Raw genomic sequence first — 15,182 nt, forward strand, 5'->3', positions numbered from 1 at the left:
TAATTTTTCTCTTTTTAAACTTCTTTCGTACTGGTGCATGAATTTCTCTAGCTTCAATCTCGATTTCTTCCTTATTCTTAGATTCTTTCTTTACTTGTTTTTCATTTGGATTCTTTATAAATTTACTCTTATTTGTCTTACATTTTGAACATTTTGCTGCAATTCTATACAACCCGTTTTGAGTTTGAACGATTTTAGAATCTATATTTTTCGTTTTTTTTCTTGCATTTGTGGCCAGTGAATCAAATCATCTTCCATTTACATGTCAAAGTTTCCAAGTTTATTTAACTCATCTAATATATCAGATTTTTGCTTCATTTTTTATAGCCATAAGGTACTGTATCGATCTTATTTTCTAGAACGATTCTCTTATCATCTTTAGCGTTCAGTGCCAGCTTGTTTATGGTAACTGTGTACAATTCATGTTTATAGCTTTTTATTACAGTCATCTCCCTAAATTCTTCTTTATCTTCGAACAAACATCTCTTCAAGTTTTCGATATTTATTGTTTTATTTACAACGCTTCTCTTAATTCCTTTACACCTAACTGGATTTTTGTCTAGATATTTGTAACGAGTACATCTTTGATCTTAAACCACAAAATTCTTCTAATATCTCGCTATTTAGTTCGTCTTTGAATTTCCCTATTACCTTCTTATTTTTAGTAGTGAAACATTCATGATCTTTTGGATAATCGCTCGTATCAAAGTCCTCTATATTTTCTTTAATAATTTTAAAAGGATCTCGTTTCAATTCTAGGAAATAACTGTCTGTATCCATGTAACACAGATTCAAATCTGGATCAAACTTCTTTAATTTGTTGTAATAAAACTCGTAACATTAGCAATTTTGAGAGGTCGAGAGACTGAAAATCCTATGTAAATCGGTTTGTTAAATTTAACCTTTTGTTTGTACATGTGACTCGCTATACAGTTGTCGTCAAAGATATTGAAACATTTGAAATTTGTTTTCTTAGCTTGTTTCATTGAAAATTCTTCATTTCCTAGTCTAATATCACATCTGTTTCTCACATTTTCCATAGATTTTCCAAAAAACTGAGTTGTTCATTAACTTGTAAAAGTCCTTCTCAAAGTCACTTGTAGCTTTGGTTCTCATGTTAGTATTAAAATCAATGTAATCTTTCATAAAAGGCTTCTGATCGAATGCAATAACTCTATCACATGTTTCAAAAAATCATACCTTGTTCTAGATAGAATTTCAAAATTTCTAGAATGAACAACATATTCTGTTTTGTTTAAAAGAGTTGTGCAAAGTTTGTTGTTATAATGTTCTGGAGCAAGAGGTAAATCTTTGTGATGTTCATGCAAATTCGTTGGATATCCAAGATCAACTTCGAGAATATAGCCATAATCTTCGTCGCCAGTGAGTTCCAAAATTGTTTCTTTCCATTCTGCAGTTGTGTAAGTTTTTGGATCCATCCACTTGATATCACTAAACGGCAGTTTTTGCATTAGGCCATACCCATAAAGGTTATTAGCATCAAACGTATAACAAATAGTTTTCGGGCTTTGTCTTATCAAAATCTTTTAAATATTTGTTATTTGCTTTCACATATCGTTTAATACACTGAGAAATGCCTCCACGAATACCTTTTTCAATCATTAAATACATATCGTAATCGTGTATCAGTTGAAGCTCAATTTTCGTTAATTTTAACATAGCATCCCATGCAAGACTGGGAGCTGTTAGATAGTGTGCTGGATCAAGTTTTATAGCAATTCAAACAAATATTCCTAAAATTTTCAAGATATCAGCGAGCAATAGAACATCTGAATGTTATAGAGATCGGAGTAAATTTCCTAGATTTTTTACTTTTAATTTTGTTCCATACATTTAAGTAGTGTTGAAAATCTTTCTCAGATATGCTCTCGTCTGTCAAAAGTGAATAAAATCTTGAATTCTCAATTCTTCTGTGTAATCAAGTTTTTCAATACTATCGATAAATTTCATAGGGAAATATTCCTTTTCCAGATAGAAATTTTAAAGATTTCTTCTTCGTCATTTGGTTGTCTATCTAGAATTGCGTTCAGACCATCTTGTATAAAATGATTTGTATGCTTGAAATCATCTTTTTTGAGGTTTTTAGCTAACTTTTCTATAGACGATGCCATAAATCTGAACGTATCTACGAAAGAAAACTTGGATGAACTTTCTTGGTTTATCATCTTCAAACTCATACCCATATCCTGAATTTACTGAATAATTTTATGTATTTTTCATCGGTGTTTGCGATCAAATCAACGTTTCCATAGTGTTTCGCCAACTCTTTTTATGTACAAATGAGTATCGTAACATGACATATTGTGGCAGAAAACTGGAATATTCTGAGGAAATTTGAGATTCAAGTTACAAGATAAATGAGCTGAACCTCTAAATTTACCTGTTAAATGACAATGATCTCGTACTTTTTCTTGTTTGATTATCAAAACCCTCACATTCACAAATATGACAAAGACTGGAATTTTGATACGAAATTTCTTCTTCTTCGGTCAATTTCATAGGTATTTTATTCTTAGAATTATACTTTTTAGCTATGTATTTCGATAATTTATTAAGTTCTTCAAACAATTTTGCAGGAACATTTGGCAAATCTTCTTCATTTTTTGCTCGATAACATATCGGCTTGTACATACGATTGGTCACATTAGACACTAAGTATAGAGTAAAACCATATGGAATGTGCGCTTCTGAATCTTGGTTGTGATCGATTTTTGCGGATTGTTTTTGCATGTGGGAATCTTCCTCTAATATGCTTTCAAAATCCATATAAATAACGTAAGGATGAGAAAATGTCTTTTGATAATTAATAAATGTTGTTGTTTTGACCTGGAAACGGCATAATTTGGCTTACAAACTTCGTGATTTTTTACAAATTTCTAAATGGTCTGTTAAATCTCCAGATTTGTAGAAATGGCTTAAACATCTTCTGCATAGAAATTTTTTATTTTTACACTTAGATAACTGAGAAAATACAAGTTTTGTTTAAATCTGTTTATCAAAACATAATGAAATTTTTCATCTTGTTTTACATACAATAAATTGATTTCTAATTTGGCGTCATAAACTTCTGAAATTTGCAACGGAACAATATTGAGTTTTTCATTCAAAACTATAGACATTTACAGACATTTTCGGATAATTATACTTTGCTTTACTGCTTCGTTTTTCAAATAATTGTATATCTTTTAAAGACATTGGATACTCGAAACCTGAAAATATCTCGTCATTTACAAATTGTTCGTATTGTTTTGCTCTATCAGCATTCTTTTCAGGTTTTTCAATAGCACATTGGATAGAATAAATAAAGCAATAATCATCTTTATTTTTGATATTTATACAAGCTTTCTTATCTTTGATTTTTCTTTGGTAAATCGATATATGATCCTGCGTTCATAAATTCGTGTTTATTAAGGCTCAAAATCAGTTGTTTACAGCGTTTTAAATGTCCATCCAGAACCTCGATTTGGATGATTTGTCTGTTCTCGATGTGTTAATTTATTAAATTGCTTAGTAATAAAGTCGTTTATGTCAAAGATTTCGTCTGCTTTTATAGTAAAGTACATTGGACAAGTTTGTGTTTCACCGTTCACTAAAGTACGTTCGTATTTTCGCATTCTAAAGAGAGATAGCCCTTCATATTTTTAACGGTTTCTTGAAATTTTTCGATTAAACTTTTAATTTCTGGACGCAAAATAGAAAGATATTTGTAAATTGACATGAAATTTTCATTTAAATTCGTTAAAATGTATTGCTTGAAAAGAACCATGGATAGAGGATAAAACTTCTACATCAATGATATTTTCGGGTTTCTCATTAAGAGTTTTGTCAATTTCTTCGATCATTTCAGACTTAGTTTTATCGTTTGTTTCAATGGACAATTTCTCAGCGATTGATTGAATTTTTTTTCATCTTTAAATAGATTGAGATCTTTTTTAATTTCCTTAAAATTTTTTCTTTAGTTCACGCAATTTTTCTATATTGTACATCTTTTCATGATCGACAATTTGATTTTCTTTAGCCCAATTCCTCAAATAATTTAGTTCTTTCTCATAAAGTTCTTTGTTTTTTAGATGATTTTTTTGAATTATAATGCCTGGTAAAATGATGTTCGAAAACATCTTTTTTGCAGTACGGGCAGGATATCTTTTTCCTCTCCATTTAAATAGGGAAAATTTGAATGTGCCAAGTTTTACTATTTAGTGAAATATCTTTTTCTTAAGCTGAAAAATAGCAATAATTCAGTAGATTTCTAAGGATTTTTTATCAAAATTTGATAAAAATCAGCACAATTTATGGTTAAACAGCCTTTGATTCTTCTATTTAAAGAAGAAAAATTTGTTTAACTAACACTTTGAAAAGTGGAGAATTTTACTAGAATTTTACACAAATCAGCACAAATTGTAGTAAAACAGCTGTAGATTCTTCTATTTATTATAGAAAAATCTGTAAACTAAGACTTAAAATTATTGAAAAAATAGTATAGTTATAGTAATAAAAGTACTTTTATTACTATATTGGTTTGTAGGGGGTAATTTAAATTCTATAATACTATTTTTTCAATATTTTTTTCTTTAACTTTTCCAAGATTTTTCATTAAGATTTTAATATATTTACAACAGAATTTTCGAGAAATATCGTTCACATTATCAACTTTAAAGCTAAAAATTCGCAATAATTAGAGAGAAATTCAGTAGATTTTCAGGATTTTTCAAAAAACTCTAGTATATGCACCTTAAGAGCTGTGGTTTTGACCCTAAAAACACGTTTTTAGGGTCAAAACCCCGGTTTTTTGTGTAATTTTGGAAGTATAGTGTTTGATTTTTTCACCTTAAAAGTGTAGAAGTATTAATTTTTTCTATGTAAATGGCACTGTTACAAGAGTTGAATAAGGTTTGGTGATTTAACATTCAAAGAATATACAAGAAATTAATAGAATTAGAAGAAAAATAAGAAATACAAAATTGTGAATTTGGAGAAAATGAAAGATAAATTCGGTTTAACAATAATTGCCGAGTTGGAAGATTGTAAAGTACACTTGCCAAACAGATTTTTGACTGTTTTGGATGAAAAAAAGATAAGTAAAGAATTGAACAAAAATGAAAAATTACACTTGGTTGTTACTGGAAAGAAGACTATTAAAGATAAAGACTGTGTTACAATTATTACTTCGTGGAATAAAGATTTCGAAGATTTCTGGATTTTTTCATTAAAACAGCTTAAGAAATTAGAAGCCTACAATGAACAGTAAAACAGCTATAATTCGGTTAATTTTTCATTCGTGAGTTACAGATTATTTATTGTCCTTTAAACAGTATTTTACGTTGATTTTCTGACTGTCCCAAAAGTGAGCTAGAACCCTCACATTCATATCTACTTATATATAGATATATATATATATATATATATATATATATATATATATATATATATATGTATGTGTGTGTTGTGTGTGTGTGTGTGTGTGTGTGTGTGTGTGTGTGTGTGTGTAAATTTGCATTGATTTACATATATTTACTACTATTTACCTCGTACTTACTATTTAGGCCTACTTTATAGAGTTGTCACAAATAATTCCTTAACGATGTTGTCAAACAAACCGATTTGCTGTTTTTGTATTATATGCTATTTATGTTAAATGTATAGGATGTAATTATTAGAAATTCGAATCCTCATCATTTATTCGAATTCAAATGACTTTATTTTTATCATATATACAAAAGGGCGAATTTATGGTCGTAAGGCCCTGTCTTACAATTAACCCTAATATAATAGTATAGTACTTAAGTCAAATCAAACTACTACATTTAAAATAAAACAAAACTATATAATTAAAAACTAAATAACTTAATTATTTCTTAATTATTTATTCGCATGTATAATAATTGGCAGATAAAATATCTAGGAAATCACCAAAATTAATTTTGTTATGTTTTCCATATGGCCCTAAAAAGAATTTGGTGTATTAAAAAGAACACTTTTTGTTGCCTATATCTTTTGAACTTACCAATCCATAGAATTCTAACTTTAAGGTAACTTAATTATTATAGACTCTTACTAAATAGAGACTAATTCTTATTAAAGTAGAAAGGTAGTAATTAACTAGACACAGCTTGACTTTACATATTTACAGTTTCAGTAAAATATATTCCAAACCATATATGTAAATATGAATCAAGAAATGTCATTTTATTGTAATTAAACCGTAACTTGAAATATTGTTAAAAGACAAACCATAAAATATGAGAACTTCACATATAACTAAGTACGTTCGTCTACATCATGGGCTCAATGTTTCCTGACGATAACTTCTATTGTACACCATCTGCTGAGACGATAGTGACGTCAGCAAACCAATACTTCTTATTTGTTCTTCTCCTGCCATTGTCCAAACAACAATATGAAATTTTTAGAAGGCAGGACGTTTGTGGCAACAATGGAATGTGATTGCTCCTCCTCCAACTCAAATCCCAATATATGGAGACAAAAGTCGCAAATTGTCATCCTATTACAGAAAATCAATGACGGATAAATAATTTATTCACACGAAGTAAGAAACTATTTGACAAATAGTAATATGCAAAGTAAGCTTTAACTATTCCTGTATTGTTTCTGTATTCCATTAGATATTTATAGCAAACAATCATCGATTATAGTTGAAAACCAAACTGTCACAACAAGTATAGAAGCTCTTTAATTTTAAAACATTTGACTTGAATTGCCATTAAAGGTTCTAAAGATGCAATTACAAATGAAAATATTAATTCACCTTGGATTAATGCCAAATTATGTACCAGTAGTTTTATTATCGCTGAGCGTTAGTGTAGCCTATCACTCGTGAGGCCGGAAAATTATAACTTATGTCCACATTATATCTCGAAAAAACTCGCCTATAAACTTGAAGTTTTGCATTAAAATTCAAGTTATATATTATCAACACTGAGATTCAAGATGGTACATGTCAATCCATGGAATTTCGCTGAGAATATTGTGAATGACCATGATGACAACGACAAATTAGCATATGAGATTATAACATGTAGTCTTTAGTAGATAGGTTGATAAGACTTCCGTTACTTTTTACCGGGTACTTCGGTACTCCGTCATATACTTTTTATTTTTAAACAGCAGTTGCCCGCAGCTTTGCACGCGATTTGCTATCGAACAACAGGTACGTCCTTGCAATGCCTTTTTACACGAGTTAATCAACCCTCCTCCAAATAAAATACTGTCATAAGATATTTCAGTTGTTATCCACTTCAAAATAACTTAACAACGATTGAAATTATGATGTCTGAGAGAGAAACCATTTAAATGCATAATATATTATGCAACAATGAGTATAATACCGCTTTCATATCTAAGAGTTCAGAATATAATCAGCATAAAAGATGCACGAAACATGTTGATTAGGTTCAAAAAATTAATGAACCTAATCTCATTACTTTGGTTTTTCTTTTTTATTTGGTTGCCAAAAATATCGTGAAAGGCTACACCTATAGCTATGTTATATGTTTAGCAATATCAAAATAAGTATAAATAAATATTTTTGTTATAACGATAATACGTTAATAACTCTGGTAGTTGAGAATAATAACTCCCTAAACTTTTAACGATACATAAATAACAGCAAAGCCAGAACGAGCCAGTAACGCTCGCAATGATTCTGATAACACGTGGGGGGGGGGCATGGGGCGCATGGGACTTTGGGATCTAACTTGAACATACAAGAGACTATATTGTGTTTGTTCCAGTTGATTGCAACCCTACAGACCTCTGTGTATTTGGTAACACGCAATATTGTTTTTGCTCCCGGATCCAGTGTTTTTACCCCAATGTCATGTACTTTTATGGCCCCTTTGAGCGAAGAAATAATGTGAATTTATGGCCACAACTCGAACAACACACTGTTAAAATTTTGGAGGCAAATGGTTAATATATCTTGTATTTTAAAATTTCTGTAAGTGACAAAAAAACATTAAATAATGTTTTTGGAAATTATAAAATGCGATCAAATATCATTATATGGACAAGCGTGTGTATACGATTTAATTTGTAAAAGTCCAAAGTGATGAGGAAGTTATAAATGATATTGAGATGCTATTGTATAAATATGTAAGGTAGCGAATCAATTTTGGCTTTGGAAAATATGCTTTACATTAAGCTCACAGCTATAAGATATCTTCTATGAAAAAATCATTTTATCAATCCACGTAAAATTACAGACATGGTAACCATGTACACAAATAATCGAATTTTTGAACATTTTTTTTATTTTCCTATAAAATTCTCTTGTGTTTTTCTGAACAATTTGATATATAATACATGTACATTAGTTAAATAATAAGCTAGTAAAAATAGAAATACATTGTTCAGTCAGTGACAATTATTCTATTTTTCGAGTATGCACTAAGAGCCCAGTAGCATGATTTTATATAGTAAGCTGTAAGACAGGTGAACAGTTGTATTCTGTAGCCTTTGGATTTGTCTGTCTATTCCATCTGTCAGCATTATTTAGAACAGCTGATTGTTCAAGTGACAATACTTTTGTAATATTGTTTGTTTACATAAACAGTGTTTGTATTTAGTGAGCTAACTGCAGTGTTTAGTGTATTTACAATGCCTAGAATAAGAAATTTTGGAAGAAATAAGTATAAAGGGAACCAGTTTGATTCACAATCAAAATCAACAACACCTAACATATCCAATGTTAGTAGTTCTCCAGTTTCTAACCCTGTCTCAAATGTAGGCTCTAGGCCTAGTTCTCCTGATGATGGTGAGGTAAGATGTTTTGATCTTTCTGCTTCTGAGAATAAGCTTCGATATGTGAAACTGTGTGGCAATAAATGTGATTACCTACCAGATATAAATACCAAAGGGAATTTCATTATTGACTTGGAGGTGTTGAACAATAACCTATCATTATTTGCAAAATGCAGTGAATGTGATGGCACAAATTGTAATGAAATCGTTGAGAAACCTATACATAGGAAAGGTCTAGCTGTTATGTTGGTTTTTTTATGCAGTATCTGTGGATCTGAAAAGCCTTTTTACAGTAGTAAGATAACACCAAAAAATGTATTTGACATCAATGTGCGCTGTGTTTATGCCCTATCGTTCTATAGGAAAAGGTAAAGCAGCAGCGGAAACATTGTGCGCTGTAATGGACCTGCCACGACCACCTACCAGATTTCAGAAATATAATAAAATAATTAGTGATTCAATTGAAGAAGTAGCGGAAAATATAATTATTGAAGCTGCTCGTGAAGCAAAAGCAGAAAATGACGATGACCAAAATATAGCTGCATGTTTCGATGGGGCATGGCAGAAACGAGGGCATAAATCACTGAATGGCGTGTTTACCGTTACAAGTATGGACACTGGCAAGGTATTAGATGCTGTTTGTTTATCTAAATACTGTTGCTGTAGTATCAAAAAGAGATTGTCTGATACACATGATGAACAATGTACCAAGAATTTTGAGGGTTCTAGTGGTGCCATGGAGGTAGCTGGAGCAAAACAAGTTTTTGAAAGGTCCCATACTCGAGGTTTACGCTATGTAAAATATTTGGGTGATGGTGATAGTAGTGCTTTTCAGTCTGTTATTGAGTCCAAACCATATGGTGACGATGTAATAATAAGCAAATTGGAATGTGTTGGACACATACAAAAAAGAATGGGGAGTAGATTGCGAAGGCTCAAGACAAAAATGCGAGGTGAGAAGTTATCGGACGGAAAACCTCTGGGTGGAAAAGGAAGATTGACAGATCAGGTGATTGATAGCTTACAAGTGTACTATGGTAAGTCTATTCGAGACAACACTGATAGTGTAGAAAATATGAGAACAGCAGTTTGGGCCACTTACTTTCACAAGATCTCCACTGACGACCTACCCCAACATGAACTGTGTCCAAAGGGCGTACAGTCCTGGTGCAAATACCAAAGGTCAAAAATTACTGGTGAAAGGTACAACCACAAGCACAATGTACCAGAAGCTGTGATGAATGTAATAAAACCTATATTTCGAGACCTCACATCATCAGAGTTATTGAAAAAATGTGTTCATGGCCGAACCCAAAACTGATCGTTAAATAACGTGATTTGGACCAGAATACCAAAAAACAATTTTGTAACCTTATCTACACTAAAAGTAGGTTTATGGTATGCCATAATAACATTCAATACAGGAGCCCTAGGAAAAGTTCAAGTGTTACAGAAACTTTGCAATGAAGCTGGTAGAAACTGTGTTATAGGCCTACAACATATCGACCAAATAAGGATTTTGGAGGCTAAATATGCCAATAAAATTAACAGTAAGACCAAGAGGAAAGCCAAAAGAAACCTAAAAAGGAACAAAGAAGACAAAGAAGATGAATCAACTGTGCAATATGGTGCAGGAAACTTTTAGTTTATAAGGAACCACATAAAGACAGTTTTTTGCCTCTAGCGAAAAATCTACTTTTTTTATAGGTAGGTACCATTTTTTCCTAAACTAATAGTTTGATTTACCTGAATTTTTTTACAGAGTTACTGGATACAATTTCAAACAATGTTAACCTAGTTTTATAACCAAATTAGTCCACAGTTATTAATAAAAAATATATAAATTTATAAAAGTGAAATTTTTTTAAAGTTTTTAAAACAAATTCTTTTACAAAAAATAATTATTATTTTGAATTAGTAATAGGTTAAAATTGTAGATACATATATAAATTATGACAGGAAAAAATTTCATTGCTCTACTATTTATAGTTTGTTTTTAAATGGTACCCAAAGTTGTCCAATTTAACATTGGCGGGATAGGGCGTACATGGTTACCTTAAAATAGGAAATTTAGGCAAATTTGTATTTAGACCCCATTAAAAACGCTTGGATAAAAACGTGTAAAATGTTTTCAATATGTATATTGATAAAGACATAAAAAAGAAATGGAAAGGTAGTCGTGGGACTGACCGACAGAAGTGACTTCTTATAACGGGTTTTGAATGTATGTTATGAAAAATTATGTTTCCTAATAATTATGAAATGGTTATCTTTTATATTTTAAAATAAAAGGAGACACTGCAAGAGTTATATTTTCTACTGGTTTGATACATATTTTTGTAATATTTCTTACAAATTTGTTTATTACAACGACTTCTAAACATTAAAGAAATAACTATTTAAACATTTTCACTATTATCCTTTGTATTAGTTTCTACAATTTATTTGGTCACCATCATTTTTACAAGAATCTCACATTTACGAAGAAATTTCTTCATTTTAATTGTTACTATATCCTAAAAATTAAATTACGGGCTTATGATAACTGAAATAAGAAACTAAACACAGCATCTATCGTTTTACCATATCGCGTTGTTCTAATGTTTTTGTGTTTGACATTGCTAAAATTAATTTTAAATCTAATTAATTAATCCTTCTGCGGCTTCTTAATTCAATGATTAGCGACAGGCTTATAAAAGTATGCTTTGGCCGTGAGGAAAGTTCTTTCAGGCAACTTAAAAATGGCCTCCCACAGGCCTCAGTACTTGCTCCTTTGTTGTTCAACGTGTGCTCTGCCGACATCCCAACAACGTTATCCAGAAAGTTTATTTATGCGGATGATATTGCCTTAGCCTACCAACTGGACATAAAGAAAACAGAACAGGTACTCACTGATGATCTTTCAGTCCTCGCAGATTATTTTAGAGCCTGGAAGCTAAATCCAAATCCTACTAAAACTGAAGTATCATGTTTCCACCTAAATAACAGACTGGCGAACTACAAGTTAAATGTAACTCTTGATGGTGTCAAATTTAAACATAATGAACATCCGCAGTATGTGGGAGTTACCTTAGACCGATCTCTCACTTTTAAAAGTCACCTTCAAAAGTCAGCAGCAAAGCTGAAAACAAGGGCTAATATAATACAGCATCTTGCTAGATCAACTTGGGGAGCCAACGCAAAAGTACTGCGTACCACTTCTTTGTCCCTTGTGTACTCCTCTGCTGAATATTGTGCTCCTGTGTGGCTTAATAGTGCACATGTGCGAGAGGTCGATGTCGTTCTTAACAGGGCCATGAGGACAATTACTGGAACTCTCATGGCAACACCAACACCTTGGCTCCCAGTGCTGAGCAGTATAGCACCACCTGAGATTAGACGCAAAGAGGCTCTACTGAGAGAGAGTTCAATAAGATCGTGTCCAATCCCGAATTGCCCGTTACGCGCGACGTTCCTCAGCAAGATAGCCGGCTCAAATCACGCAAGCCATCACTACGAACAGCATCCCAGTTGATAGAGGAGAACTTTACGCCTAATGCTAACTGGGCGACATTCTGGGAATCATTCGATGGACGGAACAAGTTCTTGATATCCGATCCTACGAAAGCAGCGGGTGGCTTGGAAATTCCTGATATCGTTTCCGAACTGGGGTTGGGAGAAGCAATCACTGGAAATTTAAGTGGGGTATTACTGACGACCAGACATGAGATTGTGGCGCAAACACTCAGACAATGGAGCACATTGTAAACGACTGCCCTTTGCGATTGTTTTCTGGTGGTCTGGCTGGTCTAAGGGGTTTAGAGGATGGGTCTCTAAACTGGCTTAGTAATTTGGATTTAGCTTTGTGACGGGAGATCTTAATATTATTCTTAATTTATGACTCAAGAACTTTGTTCTTACGTACTTTTTAATAATTGTAATTTTTTATTTATTTATTTATGGATAGCTGCCTTTGTCCCCCATACGATATATATATTTAATTTATGTGTATAAGTTCAATTAATGGCTTTGACGTTTCTTTAGCAAAATTGAAATTAAAGTCTGTTTATACGTAATTTATTTTTTAAATAAATGAAAATTATAATTATGATCAATAGAAAAATTTTTCTTCTGGAATTCAGTTGCACTACGCCTTAAAAGCTAGAAAAGATCCAATCCATTTATTTTAAATCTAATAAACATACATCCACAGCCCGCTAAAAGAACTAGTCGCTGAAAACAGTTATGTTTTTATTCCGATATATTGCTCATAAATACTTTTAAAAATGATTTTAAGAACATTTATTTACTATACCGATAATACTAATTTTCACAACCGATAGACAATTACAGACGACACTGTCACATTGATCTGCACAATAGATATCAGCTGTCATTTTGCGATGCATATAGTAATGATATATAGTTTAATCTAACTTTTATTATAGATGACAGTAGTGGCGAAAACAAACCGATAGTGTATTCTGGATTTTACTCAATGCACAAAATTATAAATGCATACATGTAGGGCATTTGAATTTGGTTTCCTTAGAAATTGTGGGACGGTATATTACAGCAGATAAATAATAAAAACTGTATTAACACGAATTAAAAACGGTTCGCTCTGTGAGACCGCAATGAGTCCGTAACTGAAGCAAGTGGAATAAAAAGCAATACGCCTGACACAAAATTAATTTTCTATGACAAAAACTCGTCGAGGGGACATCGCGTTTATTTTTCACTGATGAGGAATACGATACTGGTTAGGTATATAAATATTGATATAAACGCTAGACGAGTAAGGAGGGAGAGTTATACTGTATATTGAACATGGTTCGAGCAGCAAGAACAAATACGGTAAGATATCAGATTTAAAGATATTAATTCTTTAAAGAAATAAGTAGCGAGGGTACAAACACAGATATCGGGACGACTGGTCCGTTAAGTATCCAAAAATTTCGTTTGAGAAATTTAATTATTTCATAATTGGTAAACAGTTTGAAAATGTTATTTCTTTTTGTATTTGTGTGCACGCCTACGTGTGTTTGTTTACACATTATCGTAAAAGCCGTATGACGTAGAGTGAAGAGTATTAGTATCATTGGTATTGATGTATGACTATGAAAGAGTAAGGCACAGCGGGAAGTTAGGACTTTTCATTCTATTTCCTACAAACAAAGTGGTAGAAGTAGGAATTTTACCGAGGTGGGGCTATTGGTCCAAAGCAATATATTGGCCCAGAAATTATATTGGAAAATCAATTAATACTTAAAGAATAAGAATAGCTTAATCAATGGTTTAATATTGTTCAAAAAATTCTGATAGACCATTATCTGCACATGGAATTCAAAATAAACAAAATCACTTTTGTTTCATCCAATTACTTCATCCTAAAAGGAGTGTGTAATTTATTACTTAATTTAAATTTTTAGGAACGTTAAAATCGTACATCTAATAAGATAGAAGTATATGCATCAAATATGAAATGAATGTGTATTTCTCCCTGGTAAATGTCATTTTTTTGTCAATACCATTTAATTTTTTCACCTCCTGAACCCTGAAATACTTTATATGAAACATATAATATGAATCCCTAATATTATAGTATGGATGACAACTATCATGATGTAAGTATTAGTAGCCTATTATTGATGTTAATTTAAGTTTAATTTTTATTTAGCCGCCGGTAAGTGGTGTTATTATATAACTTTTTAAAGTATTTATTTCATGAAAATGTTCTTTGAAGGTGATATGTTTGAATAATTTCTTATATGACCTCAAACCGTACTATATTTTGAACTTGGTAATATTTGGAGCTTACATCAAACCCCTTTGAGACAGGAATAAGCTGTTTTTGTGAATGCGTAACAGAAATTGTAGCGTTTTCTAATACCAGTTGGTGAAGCAAGTTCTGAAAAACTGGGAACCTATTTTCTTTAGTGTTAGAATTCCATGTACCTGAGTGTATGAATTTGGGGGGAAATGCCACAAAATTTAAAGTATAGCATTGATTTCAATGGTGTATTTAGTTATATTTATAAAAAATACTGCTTTATCGATAAATAATATTTAGAATCGTAAAAAATAGAAATAAAGATAATTTTTGTCATAGCCTCTGAATAATTCAAACTGTACTGGGGCGCCCACGTTATAATAATGTGGTAGGTGTCAATGTAATGAAAATGACACAGTAACCAATTAAATGGAAGGGAACAGATGACACTGTAATATATGGACACTGCCATTTCCATCTGATACTTTATGTTAATTACGACAGCCTTTCCCACCAGCGGCGAGGGATTATTCACTGTTTTCCATCCATATATATTTTGTAATTAGCTTAATCCCACTTTAAATCATATCCCACTTACCTGTCCTTATTTTTCGTTATTCGTTATCTGAAACAATAAGTTTACAGTTAG

At 31.6% G+C, this 15,182-nt stretch overlaps 1 protein-coding gene across 1 annotated transcript in view; it reads right to left on the reverse strand.

Annotated features, from left to right (window-relative positions):
• LOC124359010 (acid sphingomyelinase-like phosphodiesterase 3b) overlaps positions 1–15,182 on the reverse strand; it is a 195,283-nt gene that overhangs the window by 71,551 nt on the left and 108,550 nt on the right. Inside the window, exon 2 of the mRNA XM_046811341.1 lies at positions 15,132–15,158. The gene's annotated coding sequence lies outside the window, so the exon portion shown is untranslated. The remainder of the gene's footprint in view (positions 1–15,131; positions 15,159–15,182) is intronic.

Source organism: Homalodisca vitripennis, chromosome 4 (genome assembly GCF_021130785.1).
Source record: "Homalodisca vitripennis isolate AUS2020 chromosome 4, UT_GWSS_2.1, whole genome shotgun sequence".
In the NCBI taxonomy this organism is placed as follows: Eukaryota; Metazoa; Arthropoda; class Insecta; order Hemiptera; family Cicadellidae; genus Homalodisca; species Homalodisca vitripennis.